The 9,198-nt window shown below is 36.5% G+C and overlaps 1 long non-coding RNA gene across 1 annotated transcript in view; it reads right to left on the reverse strand.

Annotated features, from left to right (window-relative positions):
- Positions 1 to 1,718: 1,718 nt before the first annotated feature.
- The window catches only part of LOC108361035 (uncharacterized), a 20,325-nt gene continuing 12,845 nt past the window's right edge, over positions 1,719 to 9,198 (reverse strand). Inside the window, exons 2-3 of the long non-coding RNA XR_001847226.1 lie at positions 4,224 to 4,226; positions 1,719 to 1,732 (exon numbers count right to left, since the gene is read on the reverse strand). This is a non-coding gene — a long non-coding RNA (uncharacterized LOC108361035). The remainder of the gene's footprint in view (positions 1,733 to 4,223; positions 4,227 to 9,198) is intronic.

Raw genomic sequence — 9,198 nt, forward strand, 5'->3', positions numbered from 1 at the left:
TTTTTTTTCTCGAGAACACGAATTGATCAAGTAAAACTGAGCATGAGGCATTATTGGTATGGTCAACAGCTATGAAACCTGATATATGCGCACAAGAAGCCTATATGAAAGAGGGGGACAAAAGATCACACGTAAATGAATTCCTCTTTTTGGCCTGTACAATATAAGGGACACATTTCAAATTCATAAGGGATAATTTTCTTAGTGATACGGCTCATAAAAGGAATTATATAAGCCATACTGTTCTAGCTGGGTATTCATCAGCTCGAAAATTTTAAGCATATTATCATATTCCTGTGAATAAAAACACGCCTAATTTTATTATTTTAATTATCTACAATTTTATGAGACTACCAAGCCATATATGTATATACCTATTCTGATAATTGGAACGCTGTTGAGAAGGCATACAATTTAGTACTTTTTCAACTAAAAGGCTTTTTTTTATTCCCGTTTATCTTGTACTTCCAAAATACAATATTGACCTAAGGTAGTTCGATTTCGAGCTGTCACAACGTACAACACCTTTCATTATTGCATCATGCTTTAATGGTATTATATTCTCATTTTCAAAATTCCTCTATCTGCAATAACATTTTGTTATAAGAGCAAAATCCTCTATCTACACAATTTTGCTGGAAAATTGTTTTTACTAACATTTTTTGTGGCAGGTAAGTTACATGTGCCTATGTTTGTATGTATGTATATGTTACCGGTAAAATCCGATCTTAGGTCAAAATAGTTTTGCCCAGGCTAAACTAGTTCTACCTAATGCGAAAATTTGCCTATATTGCTTCTCTACCGACGTGCGTGCGTACTTCTGTGGCTGATATCGACACATACACTGGTTCACTCGTTTTTTCTCAGCGTTTTATCTACTACGTAATGGGATCAACAAAAAATAAATCCAACGAGAAAGCCTACATCTCCCCCTAAAACTCCCCTCACACCGGCAACAACTGCGTTCGATAGGATGGAGTAGAAATTGGAAGAGCAGAGAGATGCTATAATTGCTGAGTTGACTGAGAAGAGAGTCACTGCGGTTGAGAATGCATGCGCTGATGTTCTCACTTTACGCTCCGAGCTTATTGCTACCAAGGCTCAGCTCACTGCTCTTGAAAGCAGTGCAGTCGCTACGGATCTTATTATTAACGGGATCCCCCAAGCAGCTGGTGAGTGTTTACTTGAATTATTTGCAAAGGTTTGTAGTGTAGCTCAGGACAAACCTCCACCTTTACGTGACGTTTTTCGTCTGCGAAGCGTGAAAGGCAATGGACAAAATAGCAGCAGCGCTTGTCCTATTGTTGTGAAGCTTTTCTCTGCAAATGACCGCAATCGACTCTTACGATCTGTCTCTTTGTTTTGCAAAAATAAAAAGAGATCGCTTGCTCTTTCTGATATTGAGCTGCCGGGTTACGCCAATATTTATTTGCATGATTCTCTCAAAAACTCAACGAGAAATAATGACATATCATCAGAGTTAAGGCGAAGTAAACGATTGGCATCGGCGTTTTCCATCCGTGGGAGAATATTTGTGCGGCTAAAGGCTGGCGAAGAGCCCAGATTAGTGAGCAGCAGAGCCGAGGTTAACGCTCTTATCGGCCCTAGAATATAAGAACAATTACACTTAAGTATGTATTTTATGTATGTCCAAATACATAAATGTTTTTTCTTTTTCTCTCTTTGCCGTATTCTCTCTATTTATTATTTGTTTACTTTTTTACTTATGTATCTCAGATTATTTCTATTGCTTGTTTACCTTTCTCAACTGTTCGTATATTACCCTCCTGTTTCGTTTAATGTATTTAATTGCAATCACTTGTGCTTTTGCTGTGTTGTATATTTCTTGTGCTTGATGCTATTTGTAGTTAACCCCTTTCTGTCTCAGTGTGTGCCATTTAAATCCCACTAGGAAATCAGCCCCCAGCATTAATGATAACCAAAAAATTTTAATAGATATTTTATGCCAACAGTCAAATGGCCTTAACGTGGTGCATTTTAATGCTCGATGTCTTAATGGTGATAAATTGGACTATGTTAGACATAAATTTGGAGAATCGGGGAATGATGTCATCTGTGTTTCAGAAACGTGGTTTAATCCAAACTTTACTGACTTTTATTATGGTATCTCACATTTTAATGTTATACGCCACGACAGATAGACCAAAAAAGGAAGTGGTGTTGCAATTTGTTGCAAATCGACCCTAAAAATTAAACCTCTAACTGTATCAAATGATTCTGATACGGAATTCATCATTGCGGAAGTCTCAGATAATGTCACAAAAATACTAGTGTCCTGTGTATATAATCCTAATAGGTGTTGCATGTTAGACTCGTTTTTTGTTGAGCTATCTATGTTTTTGATTGAGTATGAGCGTTATGTTATATGTGGTGACTTTAATGTAAACCTTCTTTTAGGAGTTTGCTATGCCGTTAAACTACTTGACCATGTATCTGCTGCAGGTCTTGCTGTTGTTAACAGATTAGTACCAACAAGATACGACAACAACTCAAATCCTAGCCTGCTGTACCTTGTTATTGTCTCTAATATTGACCATATTCTAAAATTTGACCAATGTTTTTTATTTCGGACCATGACCTTATATTTCGTACATTAGATGTGTCGTTTAACAGTCCCGCTGATAGTGTTACTTTTATGTATCGTGATTTGAAGTCTGTTAATGTTAGTAATCCGCATGTCAGTTTGTTAAATGTTAACTGGAATAACTGTTGGTTCATTGAGAGTGTAGATGCAAAACTTGACTTCCTAAATAAAAATCTGGCAAACTATTCGACGACCATGTCCCGCTTCGTACCGTGCGGACCATAAACAGCGCTTGCCCTTGGTACAATACAAGAGTTAGCTCAGCTATAAAAGCACGTAAAAAGCTTTATAGTAAATGGAGGAGAACCAGAACTGACTTTGTTTGGACACAGTACAAATCTGCCAGAAATAAAGCTACTGCCATTATAAGAAATGCAAAGCGATTCTATTGCAATTCTACCTTGAATGTACATGGAGAACTTAGAACTGAATGTAAAAGTGACCCAAATGTATTAATAAATATTTTACTAGCGAAAGTAACAGCTATAGCGCTCCATTCCCAAATTTAGTTAATAATTTTGCGTTAGAAGAAAAATTTCAATTCGATGGAGTAACAGAGGCTGATGTTTTAAGATCTCTTATGGCGATTTAGTCCAACGCAATCGGCAATGATGGGATATCATTGACGTTTGTAAAACTTGTGCTGCCATTTATTTTGGGAACTCTAACACATATCATAAATCACTGATTCACAACGGCATATTTCCTGTTGCTAAGAAGAATATTGCCACCGATCCAAGTGACTATAGACCGATAAGCATACTGCCAGCCTTTTCTAAAGTGTGCGAGTCCCTAATGGCAGCACAAATCTCCACATTTGTCCAACGAAACAATCTGTTATCTCCATTGCAGTCAGGGTTTAGAGCTAAGCATAGCTGCGCCACGGCTATGTTAAAAATAACTGATGATATTAGGGTACAGTTTGATAATGGCTATCTGACACTTCTCTGCCTTCTGGATTTTTCTAAAGCCTTTGACATGGTAAGTCACGACCTTCTTTGTAAAAAGCTTAAACATTATTTTGGATTCTCTGATAGCTCTGTAAAGCTTATGGCCAGCTACCTAGTAGGAAGAACTCAGAAGGTGACTTGCAAGGCTACCTCGTCTGCGTCTAGTATTGTTGTCTCCGGTGTTCCGCAAGGCTCTGTTCTCGGTCCCCTCTTGTTTACTCTTCTTGTCAACGATGTATTCTCATTTGTCAGTATGTGAATGTCCACGCTTATGCTGATGACATTCAGTTGTATTTGTAAAGTCGTGTTGGTCTTGTGGAGGACTTGTGTTTCAAAATAAACAGTGATTTGTCTGCAATTTCGCAATGGGCCAATGATAATTGTCTTTGTCTGAATGCTGCTAGGTCCTATGTGTTGCCCATCAGTAACAGTGTGGTACATTTGGAGAATATTCCGAAACTTACTATTGGCAATAGCGTATTAATGTTTACGGACAAGATAAAAAATTTAGGCTTTGTTGTGAATTCCATGTTGACTTATTCTGACCACATTAATAAAGTTGTTAGCAGTGTCTATGTTGTTTTGCGTAGGTTAAAAATGTCAGCGTCGTTTACACCTCTGGAGACAAGAAGAAGGCTTGCTGTTCAACTTTCTGTATCTCATATCACGTACTGTGGGCTTGTGTATAGCAAACTTGATTCCGTTTCGTCTCACAAGATTGATGTTTTGTTTAACAATGTTACGCGTTACGTCTATGGCCTCAAAAGATATGATCACATATCTTTGTGGAAATCTAAAATTCTTGGATGTGGTATTTTTTATTACCTTGCGGCAAGAAATTGTATATTTATGTTCAAGCTCATCAAATATAAAACTCCCAAAAACCTTTATGATAAACTACAATTAACTAGGTCAAATAGACATCAAACTCTGGTTATCCCTAAATACACCTATTTGTCTTCGTCAAGGCTATTTTCCATTAATGCTGTGAGGCTCTGGAATTCTATTCCAGAATCTGTCAAAAGTGCTTTGGTTGGGGGTAGCTACAAAAAGGTAATTCACGGTTATTTTAACACGGTAAATATGATGTGATTGCGATTGAACTCTCTTCTCTCCTTTCTTCTCTTCTCGATCTCTCTGTTTTCTCATTTTTGATCTTGGGTGTACCTCAAACTTTAAAATTAGTTATAACTATTTATTGTTAGATTTAAGTTTGCTTCAAATTTTAAATAAGCCTTTAATTTTGTTATTTCCATCTATTGATGTATTCTAAAAGACTTAAAGTCTTACGTGTACACCCTCATATCTTAAATAAATATATCTGTCCAACTGAAACCAAATTTGATGCAACAAAAAAATCTTCCATATCCCGTCAAATATAGAGTCATGTAGTCCATTACTCCATTCTATCTCAAGGGTCACCAAGAGTGGAAAACTGCTATTATTACTCCTATTTCCAAACTAAATAGAAACAATTCATTAGTTTCTAACTACATACCCATTTCCCTCCTCCCCTGCATATCTAAAGTATTATGCTGGAAAAATGGTGAGAGGATGAACAATGTTGTTAAGTCTTTCCTTTACAACCGGAAGTTCGCTGTTCGGGTCAATAACTGTTATTCAAAAACTGTTCCTCTCTTTAATGGTGTCCCACAAGGATCACTACTTTCGGTTATTTTATTATATAGCCTTTGGGAAAGTTAGCTCCATTATATTTTTTCTATGACGAAGGACTTGCCGCAATTGGTCCAAATCTTCAGGAGCTAAGATTTCGGTTTTTTCTCATATGCAGAAAACACAAATGTATACATCCAACCCTCTCCGTGTATGACACCTCTATCCACTATACTGACACATTGAAAATATTGGAAATAATTTTTGACAATGAACTTACTTTTAAGCAGCACTGTCATAATGTTAGATTAAGCTTAATTGCTAGACTTAATATTATAAAGTTTTTATCATCCAAGTATTCTTTAGTTCATATAACTACACTAGTAAATGTAATTAGGGCTTTTATATTAGGAAAAATTTACTTTGGACTCGTAATTTACGGACACTACCATGCAGCAGTCAGAAGAATCATAACCATGGGGTAAAATACAACACAAAGATGCTCATCCCAAAGATTGTTAACTGCAGAAATGAGACTTTATTCTATCACGTCGAATCCTGCTTTCACCAAAAAACCGATGAAGCAAGCAATCAGCTTTATTTCATATATTAAGCTACATTAAAGATTTGGACATAATATCTACTCCGATGCCTACTAAAGTAAAAACTCTACCGCAAGGGCATTTTCCCAGTTCTATACTCATAAATGACCTGGGAGCATATTTTCACAGACGGTTCCAGATATGATACCGGCTCTTCTTTTGCGGTAACAAAAGGGCTTGGTTTTACAATTGTCGTCGGTGCTTTACCCGCGTACTGCTCGGCATCTACAAATGCTAGAAGCTGTACCTTTCGCCTCTAAAAACGAAGGAAATTTCCTCATGTGCACGGACAGTTAATCAGCCATCGAAGCCCTCTTTCACAGTGCTAATGATTCTCATATAATATCGAAATCACGTGAAATACTCTTTCGACACAAAAACACCATTAAAATTATGCGGTTACCTGGGCACGTCGGAATAGAAGGGAACGAGTTTGCAGACCAATGATTTATGTGTTAAAATCTTAGTTTAACATAACATTTACATCTAAATATTGACCTTTTCATTATTCTGCCAAACCCGCTATCAGCACATTTTTTTTACATAAATAGTTACAATTCGAATTGCAAAACCTCTATCTGATCTTTAAACTAAAATAACATGAATTAAAAGTAAAATCCTAGTTTTAATATATAGCGTGAATTTTTAAGACATGCGTGGGTACTTCAAATTATTAACACTTTTAAAAATAGCTGTCAAAAGAGTTTTTATGCTCTCCTGAAAAATTGAGTTTTTTCATATAGATGGTATTGAATATAAGCCCTCGATATGTAGAATTTTAATTAAAAATAGGTTTATTCGTATAAACATAAAAAGTGAATACATAAATAAAAAAAAAATAAAAAGTTTAATGATAAAAAAATAAAGGATGTAAGTGAAAAAATATTTCACCAAGGAAACTAAAAAAATGTATATATGTTTATGTATATAAATGTGTAAATTAATAAATTCAATTCATTTGTTGGTGTGTGTTTGGTGTTGCCCTCGGCAGAGGTCATCGTGGGTGCTTTTGATCCGTCTGACCGCCGTCCATTGTCTGAGCCAGCTAACCCCCTCAAATAGTGCAGCACAACGATATTTCAGCTATTTGCACCAAAATACGGCTACCCCACTATTTAATGTTGATTTTCGAATCCCACATTCCCATTGAAAATTTCGGATAAACCTCACGAATATACATAAGATGTCTAATCCTACGCTTGGTAGCTTAAACCCCAATTTTCAGTCAAAAAGAAAAAAATATATATTTAAAAATCTCCCAATCCTTGCCTTTGGATACCACTGTTCAGCGAAGTTTTGCTGTCCCCCTGCATACATATATGTTTTATCTGGTACAGCTAACCAAGTAAAAACCTTAGTCGCGTTACTATGATAAAAATCCTAACCAGTCCAATTGAAAAGAAAATAATGAAAAAAGAAAAAATATAAGAGACAAATTACTAAACCAAAATTAATGTTCATTGACATCGTTGGGCGCCATTGTTGTGTAGCTGGCTGTTGGGGCAGAGGTAAGTGGCAGGTTGGTATGCTTGTTGCCCAGGCTAACTCGACGGCCAATGGGGGGAAGGGGGGGCGGGGGCGGTTGTTTGCCACAGCTACAACAATCAAATACTTATTTATCATGCCAATGTTAAAGAAAAGATGAAAAAAAGTAGAAGGCCTGTCCGGGTCAGGTGGAGCCATCCCACCCCTTTTAAGCACAGATGTGCTCAGCCTTGAACTTCACTGTGGCTCCAGTCGTCAACGCGCGAAGTTCCCTTTGCCTGACCTAGTCCGTCAGTCGTCAGTCAGTCACCCTAGTCAATCAGTCATTTCGTCTTTGTACACCCACTTCCCCTCTACGTCGCACGATGGCAACACCCACACCAACCTGAAAAAAAAACTTTAGAAATCCATGAAAAATAATAAGACTCTACTGAACGGAATTTCATTATTATATGGATACATTTATTCTAATAAGCAACAAAAAAATCAATCCTAATAAATAATACATTTCTTATACTAACTGTCTTCTACCAACAAACAATTTCAGATCTTTATTATTATTATTATTTTTAACTAATTACCCTATGTGCTTTAATTCTAATAGCTACTGCTTTACAACTGCCTTATTTGCGAACCTCTATTCTTCTTTTGTATTCTATTGTATACTATTATTCCGCCCTTCCTACTTCTATTATTCTTGCCTTTTCTTTTTTTTCAAGCTTTCCTATTTTTTTTTGTATCTAAATGTGCATTTACATATATGTTTAGCAAATGTATTTTTGTATGTACATTCAATATGTGTGCACATACGCACATACGCACAAACGCACGTTCCAAAAGAATAATCTTCCCTTTTTTTTGCTAACGACCCTTCCTAATATCGATATGTACGTAGATGTATGTTTATATGACTAGCTGAATTGTGACTTCTCACTTACCAGTAGGTGTATGTACGTATGTCCAACGATGCTAGCGCCAGCATCCAGACTACCTGAAAAGTGTGGAGAAAAGAACAAACATACATGTGTACATGCACTGTAAAGGAGAGCAAAACAACGGAACAGGTGGTGTAGTGGGCCACTTTGGAGGGTACTTATGCCACCTGCTTCACTCTCCCTTTCAGTTTGATCTCATTAAATGTCGCAAATGCTCTCGAAATAGCATGTATCGATGTAACTGATACCGGCGCGGGTGAACAAAAGACTTATTCTTACACAAGAAAATACAAAAGAAGCTAGCAAACCCTAACTCATAAATTAAAAATTCAATTGAATTCAATAAAAGAGCTCGAAACTAAAAATTATAAGATAAAACAATATTACTAAAGCAAAGTTAACTGTCGGCCGCTGTGGTGTAGTGGTAAGCAGTGCGCGCTTCCACTCCGCAGCACCTGGGTTCAAACCACAGTATACCAGTAGAAAAGGTTTTTGTTTTTGTAGCTGTTTCGTGGTGAAAGTCCTTTATGGGGGCCAAATTTCCCCACAAGAAATTGAGCGCATGGTTGCTTTTGCATTCCAAAAGAACGAATATTAGAAAACATTGAAAAAAAGTCTGAGATAATACAATTATATTCTACTAGAAATAAACTCGATAGTGTGCGCTAATTAGATAATGTGATAATCATGTTTAAAAACTCTTTTCAAGTCTTATTTTTCAGAAAATAATATTGTGGATCAGATTGCTCTGAGCGCTTCTGTTGCTTACCAAGAAAATGCACCCCTGTTGGTTATTATTTCTGTATCGCAAAGCGGTGAGTTTCTATTTCTTGGTAATTCGGTTTGTAAAATGGTAAACAAATTATTGAAATTTATTTATTTGATGTGTTTAACATTTGATTAATGCAATTTTCTGCCTTTTCAGACTATTAATTACAAGCACAGCATCATCAACGGTGATTGCAAGAACTACTGCAATCCCTGCGGTTTTTCCTCTTGGTAAATGC

The sequence above is a fragment of the Rhagoletis zephyria genome, unplaced genomic scaffold, assembly GCF_001687245.7.
Source record: "Rhagoletis zephyria isolate East Lansing unplaced genomic scaffold, Rhagoletis_zephyria_1.1 Rzeph_scaffold_00688, whole genome shotgun sequence".
In the NCBI taxonomy this organism is placed as follows: domain Eukaryota; kingdom Metazoa; phylum Arthropoda; class Insecta; order Diptera; family Tephritidae; genus Rhagoletis; species Rhagoletis zephyria.